Raw genomic sequence first — 19,505 nt, forward strand, 5'->3', positions numbered from 1 at the left:
ATACAGATAACCTTTTGAAATAAGCTTGGGAGAAGGGTGTGATTCTTTGGCAGGTAGTTGAAACCAGTTAGTTAACCAGCATTAGTTCACTGGGACTGGAGCCCCAAAATTCTACATACTGCTCACACCCCACCCCTTCTTACCTTAGGCTTCACCATCACCTGGAACACTTCTGTTTCTGAGGTTTTGGAAAGTTTCCTGTCATGATCATTACCCTCTGTCACATCCCACTTCTCAAATCTGTTCTTAGTCTTTATTATGACTTGCAGTTTCTTGGCATTTTTTTGTTTTTCTAACCAAGTGAGCTATTTCCTAGCCTCATTAGCTTTCCTCTTACCCAAACTCCATGATCATTCTTGCATCTTATATTCTCTTGCCTTTTAAAAATTCTGAGTAACTGCCTTACCAAATCTCAAACCTAAGTTCCTTTGCCATATATATCCTTTCCTCCCTAGTTCTAGATGCTTGATATAGTTGGAAAAGGACACATGACTAAGTTTGGATCTACTCAGCAATCATTTACTTGATCCCTGAACTGGTTCTTTTCAAAGTTGGCTTCTTATCATTCCTTTGAAAGATCCATACCTTGTCACAGTCCAGTTGCTTTTTGGGGTGATCTAACACACTTTTCTGACCTATTCTTCTTTTTACTTCAGATTTTTTTTGGTGTCTGAATAAGAAATGTTTGCTTTATTTTTAATTTTTATTATGGAAAATTTAAAATTTATATAAAAATAGACTATTGTAATGAACCCCCTTGTATTCATCACTCAGGTTTAATAATTATCAAATCATTGCCAAATTGTTTGTCTATCTCCCACCGACTTCTCTCCCACTCCTGTATCATTTTAAAGCAAATCCTAGACATCATATAATTTATTTTATTTCAGTATGTATTCTTAAAGTAGCAGATCTTCTTTTAAAAAATACAACTACAAGGGGCGCCTGGGTGGCTCAGTCGTTAAGCATCTGCCTTCGGCTCAGGTCATGATCCCAGGGTCCTGGCATCGAGCCCCGCATTGGGCTCCTTGCTTGCCAGGAGGCCTGCTTCTCCCTCTCCCACTCCCCCTGCTTGTGTTCCTGCTCTCGCTGTCTCTCTCTCTGTCAAATAAATAAAATCTTAAAAAAAAAAAAAATACAACTACAATACCATTATCACCTTTAAAAAACAGCAACAATCCCAATGTAATAAAATATCCAGTTGGTGGTAATTTTGATTCTTTTATACATTTTTAAAGCAGTTGACTTGATTGAATCCGCATCTAGATAAGCCCTCCCTTCATTGCAATTTTAATTTTTCTCCTAAGGTTGTCCTTGTACTTAAAATTTATTTGTTGACAAATTGGGTCTTTGTCCCATAGATGTGGATGCTCCTGATTACATTCCTGTGAAGTGATTGAACATACTCCTCTGTCCTTTGTATTTCTTATTAGTTGGTACTTGGATCTAGAGACTTACTCAGATTCAGGTTCACTTTCTTCTGGCAAGTCTGTGTGTTTTGGCAAGTGTCTGGTGCACACAGCTTTTAGTTCTCCCTCTTCTAATGTTGATTAGTTGACATTTGTGCTCAATGCTTCAGATCAGGGGATGGCAAACTTTCGCTGTAAGGGGCCTGATAGTGTGTATTTTACCCACTGTGGGCCATCTGGTTTCCTCTGATGCAACTACCAACTTTGTCCTTGAAATGGGAAAGCAGCCATAGATAAAATGTAAATGAATGAGTGTAGCTGTGTTTTAATAAAACTTTATTTACAAAAACAGGTGATGGACTCCCTGCTTTAGGTCTATTAAATAATTAGGGGTTGCAAGATAGTGATGTGTAGTATTATAGCTTTACTGTTCATTTATCATGTGAAATCTTCTATAAAGAGAAACTGTTCCTCATATACTATTTGTTACCTACTTGTATAGTTTGTATAGGAAAGGTTGGGGAAAAGCTTGATAGTCCCCTGGCTTACCAGTTTCAAAACAATGAGTTGTTTATATCAGCCTTCTGCAGTAGTGATCAGTTAGGGTTGCCCCTTCTCCCCTAGACTCATTAAGGACTCTTAGATTTAAACGTAATGCATTATTTTTATTGATGCTTAAATTATTTAAACTTTGGTCAGTCGGAGCCTTTTAAAGTTGCTTACTGAGTTATTTTGACATGGCTCTAGTAGTTTTTGATAGCTTCTTGATTATCTGGTATGACAAGGAGTTCCAGGTACATCATGTACATTTCCTCCCTATGCCTGGTATCCCTGGACCCGAGGGACCCCGATTCCTTTACTGGGGAATAGGATTTTAAGACTATACTCTGGGCTCTAGGGGTTCTCATTTCTAATGGATTGATCATTGTTTCTAGGTATTTTCAGTAGTCAAAATTAGGGGAGAATTTTTTTTTTAAGATAGAGAACCTCATGAGTTCATACTGATACTTCCAATTCTGTTTCAGCTCTATAAGAGTTTTGCTCAATCTTTTTTTATTTTATATCTATCTTTCTCAGCTAGGAATCCTGGTTCCCAGTGACACCAGGAATAATACCATTAGAACATTTCATAATTCCTCATTTTGAGTACCTCTGTATGTTATACACACAGAAGTCTTAGAATAGCAGTACCAGTGTTAAAATTTTCTGTCTTCTTTTGCTCAACATTTTGTCTGTGAGATTTACCAATGTTGTGTGAAATAGTAGTTTGTCTTTTTCATAGCTGTGTAGTATTCCATTTGTGTGAAATGCCACAATCTATCTGTTCTCCAGTTGTGGATATTTGAGTTGCTTTTAGTTTGGGATAATTATGAATAAAGTTGCTGTGAACATTCTTGTACATGTCTTTTGGTGGATATAGGTGCTTTTTTTCTTGGATATGTACCCAGCAATGGAATTTGTAATTCTTTTTTGATATGGGGCACATTCCCTTAGGAATGTTTAGTCAAAGTACTGTGTGTATTAGTTATCTATTGCTGTGTAACAAATCACCCCAAAACTTAGTGGCTTAGCACAGCAAACCTTATCTCAGTTGCTGTGGGTCATTTTCTGTAGGGTGCAGCATAACTCGGTGCCTCTAGCTCAGGGTCTCTCATAAAGCTGCAATCTCAGTGTCAGCTGGGGCTGCATTCATCCCAAGACTCAGTTGGAGGGGGCACAAAGGAGCCCTTGGGGGTGCTTTCAAGCACAGTCAGGTCATTATTGGCAGGTCTCAAATCCTTTTTAGCTGTTGGCCAGAAACGAGTTCCTTGGGCTTCTCCCCAGGGCACTTAATAACAGGGCAGCAGCTGGTTGTTAGGTTGGAACAAAGGAGAAAGGATGTCCAAAATGGAAGCCATGGCCTTTTCAAAACCTGTTCTTAGAGTGACAGCCCATCACATATTCTGCATTCTTTTAAAAAAAAAATGTGTTGTGTTAAAAAAATATATATACAGAATATATAACATGAAATATACCATGTTAACCATTTTTGAGTGTATAGTTCATTTGCATTAAGTACATGCACATTGTTGTATAATCACCACCACCATCCATCTCCAGAACTTTTTCTGTCTTTCCAAACCACAACTCTAGACCCATTAAGTATTATTAACTCCCCATCTCCCTTTTGCCTCAGCCCCTGGCAACCACTATTCTACTTTCTGTCTCTGAATTTGACTACTCTGGGTCCTTTGTAATTAGCATCATATGGTATTGGTCCTTTTGTGACTTATTTCACCTTAGCAGAATGTCTTCAAGGTTTCATCTGTGTGCACGTGTCAGAATTTCATTCCTTCTTTTAGGCTGAATAATATTCCATTGTATGTATATACTGTGTTTTATTTATCCATGCATTTATTGATGGACATTTGTTTCCTCCTTTTGGCTATTGTGAATAAATGCTGCTGTGAACATGGGTGTTCTGCTGCATTCTATTCTTAGAAACAAGTCTCTAAATACAGTACCTACTAAAGAGGAGGTAATTACCTAAGGGTGTGAATACCAGGAAGTGTGGGGGTCTTGGGTCCCCTCTCAGAGGTTGCCTACCATACTGTTTAAATGGGTCTTAATAATTGTTCTCTGTACAGCTATGCCACCAACTGGATATACATTTAAGTTTATATATTTTAATTTTGATACTTAGTAATTGTTCTAAAATGTAATTTTGTTTTATAATCCTGTATAACAGCTTCATGTTTCCAAAGTCAAATCTGCAAAACAAGATTTATTCAAAGGAGTCCGATTTCCATCTCTGGTTTCTCTATTTTCCCTTCTAAGTACTTGCATTCTAAAAACTTGTTCTTCCATTCTGTTTTTTTTTTTTAAATATAAGCACAATATATATTAATATTCTTCCTTTCTCACATAGAATGCTGTATGCCTTACTTTTTTAACTTAATAGCTCCTGGAGATCCCTTCTTAGTAGTAAATTACTTATTCCTTTTATAGCTTCATTGAGTGAATAGACCATAGTTCATTTAGCCAGTTCCTAATTGGTGGGCATTTGAATTGTTTCTAATTTCTTGTTCATAGTACTGCTATAAATGGCCTTGTGCATATACATGTCTTTTTATATTTTGCCATTGTATATTTGGGACAGATTCCTAGATGTGGAATTGCAGGGTCAAGGGGTAAATGAGTATGCAGTCTTACTAGATATTGCCGGGTTTATCCTCATGTCTCTCTCTCTCTCTGTTCCCATCAGTAATGTGTGAGAGTGCCTATTTGTCTATACGTAACTTTGGCATCCGAGTGTGTTGTCAAATTTTTGTTTTTTTGCTGAATGGAATAGCCTTGTTGTTAATTTCCATCTCCTTATGAGTGAAATTGAGTATCTTTTTTTTTTAAGGTATTATTTATTTGACAGCACAAGAGAGCACAAGAAGCGGGGGCAGCAGAGGGAGAGGGAGAGGGAAAAGCACGCTTCCCGCTGAGCAGGGAGCCTGATGCGGGGCTCGATCCCAGGACCCTGGGATCATGACCTGAGCCAAAGGCAGACATTAACCAACTGAGCCACCCAGGCGCCCCTGAATATCTTTTTTTAACTTTTAAAATTTCTTTATCTTTAGACACTTAAGTTAATGAATTTTTAAAGATAATATTACACCAAATTTACATTGAGGTACATATTGGGCTGAATATATTTTAATATGGTTAGGGCACATGTGCTTTTCTTTTTCTGTTAACTGTCTTTTTTTTTTTTTTAGCCTCATTTTCTCTAGGTTTGTTGATATTTTCTACTTTATAAGCCTTTTACATATTAGGAATATCTATTTTTTTTTAATTTTATTTATTTATTTGAGTGAGAGAGAATGAGAGATAGCATGAGAGGGAAGAGGGTCAGAGGGAGAAGCAGACTCCCTGCTGAGCAGGGAGCCCGATGTGGGACTCGATCCAGGGACTCCAGGATCATGACCTGAGCCGAAGGCAGTCGCTTAACTGACTGAGCCACCCAGGCGCCCAGGAATATCCGTCTTTTTGTCTGTTTTCTTCTTCCTGGCAGTTAGATAGAAGTTCTTCTGATCTGCTTGCTTTATTTTGCTTCTCCTTTTCCAATGTTACATTTATTCTTCACTGTTTGGTGATTCCACATGTACAGCTCAGACCTAATCCCTTCAACTCAACATTCCCTAGATAGAATTCCACTTTATCCCCAAACTTGATGTTCCTGTGTTCCCTTTATTAGGTAATGGCATTATCATTTTCCCAGCAGAGCACCTGAAGTGATCTTTTCTGGTGTATTTATCATTGAGCAGGTGTTCATTAAGCCCCTGCCAGGTGCCAACTATGGGTACAGACACTAGGGAACAAATAGTCATAGTCCTGCCTCTCAGGGAATAGTCGGGGGAGGGGGGGTGTTAATCAAATATAAACACAAACCCGTGTCTACATTTGTGGTTCATATTTCAAGAGAGAATTTAAAGGTTGGGGCATGTGACTAGATTGGAGGGGTTAGGAGGGTAGCTTCTTTGAGAGAGAGACATTTAAACTGAGATTGGAAGGCCAGTTAGGGTTCACCTGGTGGAAAACACTGAGGTGCCAGTTTCCAGATATAGGAAGCAGTGCATGAGGGTCCTGAGGCAGGGAAGAAGTTGAACTTCTAGAAAATGAAAAGGCCCGCTTGACTGGCATGGAGGGAGGAGGAGTGGAGGGCCTTGAGATGCAATATGGTTTACTTTGTAAAACAATCACTCTGGCTGGGGTGGGGGAATGCTTGGGAAGGGATCTTGCAAGTTGGTGAGGAGGCTGTAGTAGTATTTGTGAAGAGTGTTGGTCTCTCAAAGTGAAATTCTTTGAGTTCTACTTCAGTGCTTTGTCCATGCCTCCCACAGGCTTTGTTCGGGAAGTTCTCTCTTGACTACTCCAGTAGGTTTTTACAAACTGGTCCTGCTCTTTCAGTCTTTCTTCCTATCTGCTTCAGAAGGTAACTTTTAGAAATCACAGGTCTGTTCATGTCACTTCCTTTCTCAAAAACTTGTGGCAGCTCCCTGTGTTGGTTAATTTTCTGTGTCAACTTGACTGGCCTAAAGGATGCCCAGAGAGCTGGTAAACAGGATTTCTGGGTGTGTCTGTGAGGGTGTTTCCAGAAGAGATTAGCATTTAAGTCAGTAGACTAAGTAAAGAAGATCCACCCTCACCGCTGTGGGTGGGCATCACCAGTCCTCCCAGGATCCAAACAGAACAAAAAAGCAGAGAAAGGGTGAATTTGTTCGAGCTCCTTATGCTGGGAATTCCATCTTCTGCTGCCCTCAGACATTTGAGCTTTAGGTTCTTGGGCCTTTGGAGTCTGGGACTTACACACAGAGCAACCCCCTGCCCTCCTGACCGCCCCCTGACCTTTGGCCTCAGATGAGAGTTATGAGAGTTATATCATTGACCTCTCTGGGTCTCAATTCCTCGTGGAACTCCTACTGAATTACACCACTGGCTTTCATGGTTCTCCAGTTTGCAGATGGCACATCATGGGACTTCTCCATAATCACTTGAGCTAATTCCCACAGCAAATCTCTTATATATCTCTCTATATATCCTATTGGTTCTGTTTCTCTGTAGTCTCTGAACCCTGACTAATACACTCCCTCATTGTGGAAAAATGAAAGCCCACCTGAAATTGGAGGCTCTATCATTTTCTTTAAGCTTCCAAGTGAGACTGCTTTCCTTTAGACAACCAAACTGATATGTTTCTACCTCTTTTCTTTAGCTCATGCTCATCTTCTGTCATGACATCTCTGCTTCTGGAACCCTATCTTCTCTCTCTTTTCCCTAAAGGCTCTCCTCAGATCCTAACTATTCCCCAGTCCTCCTTAAATCTCCTCAGTCAGGTTGACTTTTTTTTTTTAAAAGATTTTATTTATTCATTTCAGACACAGAGATAGAGAGAGAGAGAGCATGAGCAGGGGGAGAGGCAGAGGGAGAGGAAGAAGCGGGCTCCACGCTGAGCCAGGAGCCTGATGTGGGGCTCGATCCCAGGACCCTGGGATCATGACCTGAGCCGAAGGCAGACACTTAACCATCTGAGCCACCCAGGCACCCCAGTCAGGTTGACTTTTAACCGACATACTCTATTTCCCTTTTTGATGTGTCAATTCTAAAATTTGTCACAGTGTCTGTTGTATCAGAAATATTCATGTATTTATTTGGAGTGCAAAGAAGCATGTATTTTTTATTTTTGTAACTGATAACTCAATAGACATTTGTTGAATTGTATGAAATTAGGGAGCATTCAGTGTGGTAGATCACTTATCAGAATCTCTTGTAAAAGAGACAAGTCTCAAATACAATTTAAAAAACATCTCGTATTAAACCTTCAGGTATAGGAAACTCTTACTTCCCTTTTGAAATGGTCTTTACAATTCAGTGAACAGCAAGTAATACTTAAACTGTCTATACTAGTTTGACGAAAATATGTTTATATGGCAATATCAGAGAGCTCTTATGACTTCCGGTGGGGAGGGAGGGAAATGGCATATTTAGAGCATTCAGTATTTGATTTCCGTGGTGGTGGAGAATGGCCAATAAAATCATGACTGTAGATTTAGTATATCTAAATCTCTTCTTTTACCCGAGGTATCTTGTGGACTAATCTTCCACTTGGCTCATTTTTTAATCAGGTGTCTTGCTAGGTTGAATGCAGTAGTCTGCATGTTGACAAATACTAGTATATTTGATTCTCATATGTGATTTTGTTTATATATATCAGGGCAGGCCAGCATGTTTCTTTTGGGAAGAGTACTCTCATTTACTGCTTGCAAACTTGCAAAAATGATTTTTTGTGTTCCATCTTTTTTTTTTTTTTTATTCTTACAGGTCTTCTTTCTTCTTTCCTCTCCCTCTCTCCCTTTTCTCCTATAAATGAGGTTAAGTCACTTTGTCTGTTAGTGTAACTTCAGTATTGTGTAACTGTACTACATCCACTGCTGCCTTCTCATCTGAGGTCATTTCTCTGTAATTATAATGGAAATGGGGTTTATATAGATTTGTTTCACATGGCACTTTTCTGATATTAATGTAAGTTTTAGTCTTTTTGGATCACCTCTTGAAATAAATGACTTTTTTGTTTTCTTACGTATTGATGCAATAAAATGATTGGGAGATGATAATAATTTTAATAATTCCATCCTGAATGGGATTTCTTTTTATCATTGGAAATGCAGTGGGGGACTAAACCTTTTAAACCTATTTTAAAAGTAAATTTCCTAAAGTGACGTTTCACATTTTTGTTGTTGTAGCAATAGTAACTAAAGAGAAGTGTTTGGGTTGTATTATTTTAAGGTAAAAATATCTTCATGGAAATTTTTAGTGAGCTTCCTTAAGATGAAATTGGGACATTAAGTCTTAGTTTCTGCAGTATGGTTTTTTTAAAAAAATTACTTTGAAACCTTAACTGGGGCAGGTGGTTATAGGTAAGAATCAAATCATCATTTGGTAGTGTGATCTTCACTCATATTGCATTTAGTTTGGAGTGATGAAAGTTTTTATTTTTAAAACCGAGAATCTATAAAACAAAAATGTTTCATGTAGCTCATGGTTTGACAGGTTTATGAAAAGCTTAAGTAATAAAATTGTCATAAGTGAAATATTGCATTCCACATAGGATTTATGTAACTAGTAGCGAGGGTGAAAAACCTGGTGAGGTGGGAGAGTGACTCAGTTCCTTGCTTTGCACTCTCCACTTCTGTTTCCTCTCTCCTTTCCAATCCTCCATGAGAATTCCGGCTTCCAGTACAATCACAACCTTAATCCAGAAGCCCAATCTATTAAAAGATAAGCATTGTTATTTTGTAATGAGTCCCATTTGTGCCATATTGGAACTTTCTACAACACTCTCCTTGTAGGACAGTTGAGGAGGGATGGTCCTAGAACTGGATGAATCTCAGATTCCATAAGGTCATAGATCTGTCTTATTCACTGTTTGTGTCCTTCATTACCTCACTTGATAAACCGTCAGGCTCAGCAAAGGTAGTATAATTATGTCTATTTTTATTTATTACACTGTACATGGTATTAGGTTTTTAGAAAGCTTAAAATTTTTTTCTTTTCTTTTTTGCTTTATTATAATAAATCTTCCAGTTAGTATTTACATCTAGCCTTATTATGATTTGGATGTATATCAAGATTCTTAGGAAGAGGAGCATAATCTAAATTGAGAAGTTGATTCAGAGGCAGCATTCCAGGGGTATTATTCTGATGACCCTGAACTCTCCACTAAACTGAGCCAGGGACCAAGTACTGTCTCAACATAAAACAGGAATAAACGAAAAGGGGCATAGCAGGGGCTAGGAGAAAAAGGATGAGTTAAGTGGAGTGGGGGAAAGTTTCATTTTAAACCACAGCTGTGGCAATTGATACTTGTATACTTTGTCAGGTTTTCCCTATAAATGTAGAGACTGCTAACTGAATTTTGCAGCTGATTGAATTACCACCAGTGTTTAAATTGAGCACCCATCTTTGGGAAACATTTTAGGTTAAAGATTATTTTAAGAACTCTGGCTAAAACAGAGGAATGTCACTTTCCTTTATAAAGTTGTTCTAGGACTTTTAAATTAATAGTAAGACATGAACAGAAGAAGATTGAATTTAGTCTTAAAATAAGCAACAAATCTCTGTGATTTGTTGGCCATAATATAATTTCTCCTTTCTCCCTCTTTTTTAAACTTTAAAAAAAAAAATTGATTTCTAGTTTCATTTCACTGTGGTTAGAAGAGATGCTTGATTCGATTTCAGTCCTCTTTATTCAGACTTGCTTTGTGGCTTACCATATGATCTATTCTAGAGGATGTTCCATGTGCACTTGAGAATGTATATTCTGTTGCTTTGGGATGGGATGTTCTGTATGTATATATTATACACACACACACACACATCTGTTAAGTCTGTCTGGTCTAACATGTCATTTAAGGTTGATGTTTTCTTATTATCTGTGGATAATCTATCCATTGATGGAAGTGGGGTATTCAAGCTATTATAGTATGGCTATTTCTCCATTCATATTTGTTAATGTTTGCTTTATATATTTGGATGCTCCTCTATTAGGTTCATAAGTATTTACAAATGTTATATCCTCCTGTTGGATTGACCCCTTTATCATATAATGCCCTTTGTCTCTTCTTCTCTTCTTCCAATCTTTGTTTTGAAGTCTGTTTTTCTGATATAAGTATGGCTACCCCAGCTTTCTTTTAGTTTCCATTTATATGGAATACCTTTTTTTTCTTTTTTTTTTTTTGAGAGAGTGTGTGCTTGTGTGTGGGGAAGAGGGGAGGGGCAGTGAGAGAGGGAGAGGGAAAGAGAGAATCTTAAGCAGGCTCCATGCCCAGCTCTGAACCCAATGTGGGGCTTGATCCCAGGACCCTGAGATCATGACCTGAACAGAAATCAATAGTCGGATGCTTAACCACCCTAGTTCCCCTGGAATATCTTCTTCTATCCCTTCACTTTTAGTGTCTGTATGTGTTCTTACATCTAAGGAAGTCTCTAGTGGGCAGCATATAGGTTTTGTTTTTTAATCCATTTAGCCTCTATGTCTTTTGATTGTAGTATTTAGTCCATTTATATTTAAAGTATAGTTGTTGATAGGTACGTACTTATTGCCATTTTGTTCATTGTTTTTTGGCTGTTTTTAGTTCCTCTCTGTTCCTTTCTTTTCTTGCTCGCTTTGTGGTTTGATGACATTCTTTAGTGGTATGCTTATATTCCTTTTTCTTTATGTTTTGTATATTTACTGTATGTTTTGTTTTGTAGTTAAGGTTAGCCTTAACTGTAACAACTTATATCTATAATAGTCTATTTTAAGTTGATAAAATAGTTGCCAACTTAAGTTTGATCGCATTTGCTCAACATTTTTACTCCTCCCCCCCGTTTTTGATGTCACGTTTTACATCTTTTTTTTTTTCTTTCTCTTTTAATCTTCTCCCTTCTCCAACTCTCAAAAAAGTACCCAGAGATTAAATGCAAGGAAGCTCAAAGAGCCAAGGTAAGCCAGCCCAAGATTAGCAGGCTCCCTCCCACAGGGGCCAAAGTCTGGGCACTGGGATCTCCACTCAGAGCCTGGTAGTAAAAGCTGGTGCCGAATAAGGTGGTTCCAGAGGCTAGCAGTAAATGGGGCACCCCCAACAGGGCCAGGCTGTGTAAGAAGTGGTGTTTGTTGGCCTTGTCAAAGAGCTCCTTCCCATAGGCATCTGGAAACCGGGTGCTTTGCACCCCGTAGGAGGCCAAGCCTCAGGCCCTGGCTCTGGACGAGGCACCAAAGCAGCAGAAAGCAGTCCGTGGCAGTGGGTGGTCATGCGCTGAAAGAACCTACATCTTTTTATCTTGTGTATTCCTTAATTAATTATTGTACTCATAGTTATTTTCACTACTTTTGTCTTTTTAAGGTTAATAATAGGTGATGAATCTATTATTTTTTATTTATCTTTCCAGTGAGATTTACTCTTTGATATGTGTTCCTTTACTGATCAGTGCTCTTTCTTTTCAGCTTAAAGAGGTCATTTTGACGTTTCTTGTAAGGCTGATTTAGTGGTGATAAACACCTTCGGCTTTTGCTCATCTGGAAATCTCTCTCCAATTCTGAATGGTAACTTTGCTTGATTGGAAGTTTTCTTCTTTTTAGCATTTTGAATTTATTATGTCACTCTCTTTTGGCCTGCAAACTGTCTGCTGAAAAATGTATTGATAGTCTTATAGGAGTTCCCTTTTACAAAACAAGTTATTTTTCTCTTGCTGTTTTTAGGGTCTCTTTGGCTTCTTATTTGGAACTCTCTGGGCCTCCTGGATCTGGATGTCTGTTTCTGTCCCCAGGTTAGGGAGGTTTTCAGCCATTCTTTTTTCAAATGAGATTTCTGTCCCTTTTTTTCTTTTCTTCTGGGAGCCCTGTAATGAGAATGTTAGTCAATTTGATGATGTCCCATAGGTCCCTTAAGCTATCTTCACTTTTTTTTTTCCATTCTTTTTTTTCTACTTGCTCCTCTGATTGGGGGAGTTCTACTGCCTTGTCCTTGAGTTTACTTATCCTTTCTTCTGCTTCATCTAATGTGCTGGTGAACCTCTCTCTTGTATTTTTCACTTCAGTTACAGTGTTCATCAACTCTAGGACTTCTGTTTAGTACTTCCTATATTTTCCATCTCTTTGTTGGAGTTCTGTGTTCATCCATTCTTCTCCCCAGTTTGGTGAGCATCTTTATGACCATTACTTGGAACTCTTTATCAGGTAGATTACTTACCTCTATTGTCTTAAGGGTTTTTTTTTTTTTTTTCCTGAGGTTTTTATAAGAGCTAGATCTTGGCTCTGTTCCATCTGGTGAAAGTCCTTCAGGATCCCCATCATATCTGCAAAGCTGCTGGCCTTGGACAGAGAGACACAGTCATCCTCTTCAGACGAGCCGCAGGGAGCCTTGTGTTCTGGTTTGCAACATTAAGGGCTGGCAGAACAAAGCAGGGGGACTGATGGAAGCTCAGGGACCTCTACCTTGGTCTCCTTGGGGATGTCACTAATGACAAGGGAAGTTGTACAGTGGGTTGAAGATCCTAAAACAAGGTAAGGGAGAAGAGAAATTTAAACTTCCTGGAGATAAGACATCTGTTGTTAATGAACCCAAAGCTGTATCAGCTGCCACTGTCTTAGCAATCTGGCTGTGCAGGTGGCTCAGCTCATCTTGCAGTTCTGTGGTGTGGCTTAGGGCACTGGCAGGGCTGGCTTCTTCAAGGTCAGGAACCTCTCCTCGGACCCCTGCAGGTTGAGCACTGAGGCATTGCGCTGCATGACAGTCTGAGGGCTCGGCTTCCAGGTATGCCTCAGGGGCTGTGTGTCACTCCTGACCCGGGCATATGTCTCCTCTTCATCTGAGCTATCCAGGCGATGTCCTCCAGAGTAGGACATAGGTTGGACATGTTGGGCAGGGTCTCAAAGGGTGCCCAGGGACATGGCTTTCAGGGACAGCTTGGTCCCAGTTCTTCTCACTAAACTGCAAGTAGCCCCATGTAGCTTGTCTTGCCAGATTGGGATGGTCACATTGGCTTCCATTCCTGATATTTCAAATGGTTCCTGCACTTGAAGAACAAGGCAGCTACAGGGCAGCTCTGGGAGCATGGGTTGGCTAGAAGCATGACTCCTTTATATCAGGCCATCTTAAGGAACACCAGATTTCTCTTCCTAATGGCTTCTCCTACCACAGCAGGCTTCCACCCCCCCTCCCATTTTTTTACTTTCGATAAGGCAGATTTATTCTTTATGAAATAATTAACACACAGTTTACCTAACTATGCTTAAATCTTTTTTTGAGAGGTCTCTAGCTTTTGTTCTGAGGTTCAGAATCAATATAAAAACATTGAAATCATAATTACATTATAGGTTGAGAACTTTATTGCATAGAACTCCATATAACGGCTTATTCTGCTTATTCTTTTAAAAGATAAAAGAATCCAGATGAGCAGTATTCTTAGTTCATTTAGTAGCTTTGTCAGTTTCCATAGCTGCAAAGTTGAACATTTACAGAAATTATAGGTTTGTTTGGATTAAAATGAAGTGATGTGTGTAAAGCACCTAACCTAGTTCCTTATGCACAGTAGGCCCTCAGTAATTAGTGGTTGTTATTGTTATTCTTATTGGCTACTTAATTAATTTGGATTTCTAGGGCACCATTTCTTTGGGTACAGTGAACCAATTCTGAATTCTACCCTCCTATATTTGTAATTTGTTTAGACTGACTTAACCGCTGTGAAGAATAAAGCCTATTGGTAGAGTAGGGTGGGGTTTTTGGACTTTTGTGTGCAATCCTTTTAGAGTTACTGGATGTACTGGAATGTGAAGGATTAAGCTTTGTGGCATGTTCTATATGGTCATCCATGGTGACCAAACTCATTTGGAATGTTGTTTTGTTACTAACTTTGAAATGTGTTATTTTCCATACAGAGGATTTTGATCTGAATAAATTACTTATTATCTTTTATAAATTTCTAGAGCGAGAGGACCTGTCAATCAGTGTAAACCTTACCCTACACAATACTTCCTTTCATCAACATGGGGAGGAGGCATCCCCAAGATAACCATTTCTGGGATAAAGCCAGGCACCATTGTGTAACTAGGATGGTATGGGATAGCACCCAGCTTCGGAGCTTGTCACACAGGGAAGTTCTGGCTCACAGGCCTACAGTCATGTTTTTTTGAGCCTTAACAGGTTACTTAAATGGTTGGTTTTTTGTTTTTGTTTTTTAATCAACAGCTAGCCAGCTCCTCAAAAAGAGGCCAAAAGCTGCTCATAGAGTTGTAGGTTGTCGATACAGTGAGTCTCTGGCCACTGGTGAGACCCACTTACTCGGAGAGGTCTTTCCTGTCCCCTCTTCCACTTAAACTGATGATTGTCTCCTTTGTTTGTACCTGATCGTAGCTTGAATGTATTTAGGTAACTTTTGTCAAAGCACCTGAAACTGGTCATCGTGCACCTCTCTCTTCTGACTGGTCTGTAAGCTCCTGGATGGTGGTGGTGGTGTGTGTGAAGGTACCACTTAGTGCAGGTCCAGGGAGCTAAGGGTTGACCATTAGTCATTATTAAGTGCATGTCTCCCTGTCGCTTGTGGAGACTCCTCATTAACTGGTGCAATGATATCGTTGGATGTTATCTCTAACAATTCTTTAATGAAAGACCTCGAGAGAAGCTAATCCCATCCTGTATCTTGTACCACCCCCATCATACCCATTCTTATTTCTTTCTCTTATGCCAATGCAAATTCTCTATTTCTTTTATTTCTTTCAAGGGACATTTCAAGTCCTTCTCCATGAAGCTTTTTCAAGGTATGTTTAATTTTGGTTAGTAGTAGTTTAAATTTAGAAATCCAGGAAAAGGTGAGAAATGTTAACCAGAACTGGAAATTTGGAATTGCTCATTTAAATACATTATTCTTGGGATGCCTGGGTGGCTCAGTCGTTAAGTGTCTGCCTTCAGCTCAGGTCATGATCCCAGGGCCCTGGGATCGAGCCCCGCATCAGGCTCCCTACTCAGCGGGGAGCCTGCTTCTCCCTCTCTCTCTGCCACTCCCCCTGCTTGTGTTCCCTTTCTCGCTGTGTCTCTCTCTGTCAAATAAATAAAATCTTAAAAAAAAAAAAAATACATTATTCTTTTAGGGGTGCCTGGGTGGTATAGTCGGTTAAGTGTCCAACTCTTGGTTTCGGCTCAGGTCATGATCTCAGGATGCTGAGGTCAGCCTCCGTGCTTAGGGCAGAGTCTGCTTGAGATTCTCTCTCCCTCTGCCCCTCCCGTTCGTGCTCTGTCTCTCCCCCAAATAAATACATAAATCTTTATAAAAAAAATACGTAATTCTTTTAGTAATGAAAACATATTTGTAAACGTTTTCCTCATTTAAAAATCAGAAATTATGTTAATTACGTTAAATTTTTTATTTTTTTTTCCCCAAGTAATTCCAAACCTCAAAGTAATAGGGATTTTAGGTAAATCTAATGGAAAGAAGTTGAAAGTTGTGTTATAATTTTCATATTGTCATGAGAAAAGGGTCTTTCGTTGCATCACATGGCATTTTATATCCTATAAAAGGTGTAAGGATTGGCTTTGTTGTCCTTATTTATAAAAGGTTTTTTTAAAAAGATTATTTATTTTAGAGAGAGAGTGTAAGAGAGCAGGGGGAGGGGCAAAGGGAGAGGGAGAGAGAGATTCCCAAGCCGACTCTGCACTGAGCATGGAGACATGTAGAGCTTGATCTCAGGACCCCAAGATCATGACCTGAACCAAAATCAAGAGTTGACTACTTAACCAACTGAGCCATCCAGGTACCCCTATAAAAGGTTTTATTGGGATTTAAAATTGAAAGTCCTTTATGTAGGTTTTTTTCTCCCCCCACTTCAATTAAACTGTAATAATTTATTGAAAGTTAAAAAAATATATAGGCAGAAACTTTGATGTCATTGAATTTTTTTTGGAGAAAAGCTCTTTCTAAGACAAAAGCAGAGGAGATCATTTGAACCACGAACTGGTGAACTTTGGAGTACTATAAATCATGGTTGAATTATGAAAGTTTTATATTGCCCAGTCATCTGCTGTTATTTTTTTGTTTGTACAGGGCCTATGTTTTGGTAATTTCTTTACTAATTAATATCATAAGGAGGTAGAGAAAAACAAGTATGAAACTAAAAGTGTTTAATTTGATTCTGAGTTTTAGAATAATTTTACAGTGAATTGTTTTATACCTTTATGGACAACGTAACAAGAATAGTATTTGCTTTGTGACATCGATATTATATATACAGATACATACGTAGACATACACAGTATAAATTTTAACATTTTTATGCTTATGAGTTTTCAAATAATATACAATAGCATTGTTTTTTTTTTTTACACTTAATATGTGTGTAGACAACATACACTTCATGATGGAAACCTTTACATTTATGCTTAGTTTGCATATTAGTTGAATTTATTTTTTTTAAAGATTTTATTTATTTGACAGAGAGAGACACAGCGAGAGAGGGAACACAAGCAGGGGGAGTGGGAGAGGGAGAAGCAGGCTTCCTGCGGAGCAGGGAGCCCAACGCGGGGCTTGATCCCAGGACCCCGGGATCACAACCTGAGCCAAAGGCAGATGCTCAACGACTGAGCCACCCAGGTGCCCCAGTTGAATTTAATTTTTATTTAATGCTTTATTATTTTTATGAAAGCCAGTTTGGTAGGCACTCTGGGAGATGAAACGATGAATTTCTTTAGGGACTCATACTCTCAGAGCCAATTCTTAGAACCACAGAATTTTATTTTTTTAATTTTTTATTATTTTTTAAAGATTTTATTTATTTATTTGACAAAGAGAGACCCAGCAAGAGAGGGAACACAAGCAGGGGGAGTGGGAGAGGGAGAAGCAGGCTTCCTGCTGAGCAGGGAGCCTGATGTGGGGCTTCATCCCAGGATCCCGGGGTCATGACCTGAGCCGAAGGCAGACGCTTAACCAACCATAACCACAGAATTTTAAAACAGGAAGAAATGTAAGAGATTATCTTCTCGTGGATGTGTGTATGTGTGTGTGTGTGTGTGTGCGCGCGCGCAAGCAGCAGTCTTCTGATTCCAACCCACTTCAGTGTCTTCTGTCCCCCACCTTCCCATCCTCCCAGACCTGTAATAATGTCATTTTCTGTGCAAGGGAGAGAGTTCAAGCAGGCAGATGATTGGCTGACATGAAATGTGTAGCTTGTCAAGTACTCTCTTCCATCTCCTTTGTTAGTAAGCAGGAGGCCATGCAGGCCATTTTTTAAGTATAGGGATTTAAAACTATGAACTCAAGAAATTGTTTTAGTGGGTGGTGACTAGAATATAACACTTTTTAAAAATAGTTTGGAGACTTATCAAAGTGTATTGCAGATTATTATTTCAAGCGTATCCTGTAGGTGTGTGTATATACACACACACACACACACATATATACTGGGTTGTTATATAAAATGTATTATAAGTACATTTATATACAATGTATTTTTTTACGGCAGTGAAGAGTTTGGAAACATCTCTCTAATCTGTCCATTTCACCCTTGTTTTAAACCTGGGGAGCAGCCACTGATACAGTTATCCCTAGATATGTGACTTATTCTTTTTGCAGGGTTCTCTTGCTATCATGAACTGACATCAAGGTAAACTGTTTTCTATGCAGATAGAAATATACACAGGTAGAAATATACACGGGTGATATTTTACCATAGTTCATCTGAATAAAAGACATGCAGTGAGGTAGTTTTTTTTTTGTTTGTTTGTTTTGTTTTGTTTTATTACACTGCCTCCGGGTACAAAAAACACTTCGGTACAAAAAACCACTTCGGTGGATCTGTTAATCTGTAAGTGTTGTTTACGATGTGCCTAACTTGGTACCAAGATGTGATTTAAGCACCAAGAGAATTTGGATTATTTAATGCTAGTACATAATAAAACTACTTATCAAATATTCATGTGGGCACATACAGAGGCATAATTGTATTCTTGTAATGCACAATATAAATACTAATATTGTTTTGGAGAATCGGATTGGTATGCTGAAGCCATGGTTTGGAAAAAGGCATTGTAGTATGTTTTTATCTGTGGGAATTACTGGGCAAGTATAACTGAGAGATTCTAAATACTGTAGTTGTTTACTTCCCTTCCGAATTTGGCTTAAATATGTTTGGTCTTGCTTTTTTTTTTATCATTGAATTATTCTGTAAGACCTATGGTACAAGCTAAACTTATAATTGTTTTATAGATTTTAATAATTATATCTTTTAAAGATTTAAAAACAATTTCTTCCACCAAAGATAATTAAAAAAATAATTAAACAGAATAACAGAATGAATGTTCATGTGCCCATCCTCAGCTTCAACATTTATCAACTCTCTTACCTCTTCCCACTCCCTTTCTCCAGTTCCCAGGTAGTTTGATGCAATTTGGTCATGAAACATCATCCATAAATATTTCAGGAGGTGTTTCTGAAAGACCAGGACTTCATTTCTAGACCTATAAAGTAGAATCTTCACCTTTTGGGGAAGGTACTGAAGTTCTGAATACTCCAATTGTGTTGGGGATGTTAGAGTGATATAAAGGGAAGGTGAGATCCTTTAAATGGGCTAAATAAAAAAAGTGAAATACCTGATGAGCAGTTGTGCCAAGAAACAATAGAAAAGTAACAGTGAAAAAGCAAATTAATATTTTTAATATCTCTTAAGTGCCCCTGGAGAAAAAGGAGAAATCGGCATTTTTGAATACCTAGTGTGTGTCTGCATTCCATACAGGTCAGTAGAGTAATGAAGCCAAGTGTATTTCACACCATTTGAGATAGAAATTCTGTTTCTAGATTCTTTCTTGAGGGAATTTAAAAGATGTATACAAAGAGTGCCAGTTAAGATATTTACTGCGATATTGTAACAGTGAAGAATTGAACCTCATTCAATAATAGTGAAATGATTAAATGCATGTAATATATTTATAAAATACTATATTTTGTAATTGCTAGAAATGATACAATGTGACACCAATTTTATAAAACATCTAGTACATATTGAAAGACCTGGAAGAAATTAACCCAGATATTAACATGAATTAG

At 38.5% G+C, this 19,505-nt stretch overlaps 1 protein-coding gene and 1 pseudogene across 3 annotated transcripts in view; one reads left to right on the plus strand and one right to left on the minus strand.

The window, feature by feature from the left end:
* Nucleotides 1–19,505, plus strand: part of FRYL (FRY like transcription coactivator) — a 259,607-nt gene that overhangs the window by 39,241 nt on the left and 200,861 nt on the right. Inside the window, exon 3 of one of the 3 annotated variants that reach the window (XM_035005016.1) lies at nt 15,195–15,231. The exons of the other annotated variants lie outside the window; for them this stretch is intronic. The gene's annotated coding sequence lies outside the window, so the exon portion shown is untranslated. The remainder of the gene's footprint in view (nt 1–15,194; nt 15,232–19,505) is intronic. 3 annotated transcript variants of the gene reach the window in all.
* On the minus strand, nt 12,667–13,835 carry LOC118010887 (annotated as a pseudogene).

This window comes from Mirounga leonina, unplaced genomic scaffold (assembly GCF_011800145.1).
Source record: "Mirounga leonina isolate KUSES-001 unplaced genomic scaffold, KU_Mleo_1.0 Mir_129, whole genome shotgun sequence".
Lineage (NCBI taxonomy): Eukaryota > Metazoa > Chordata > Mammalia > Carnivora > Phocidae > Mirounga > Mirounga leonina.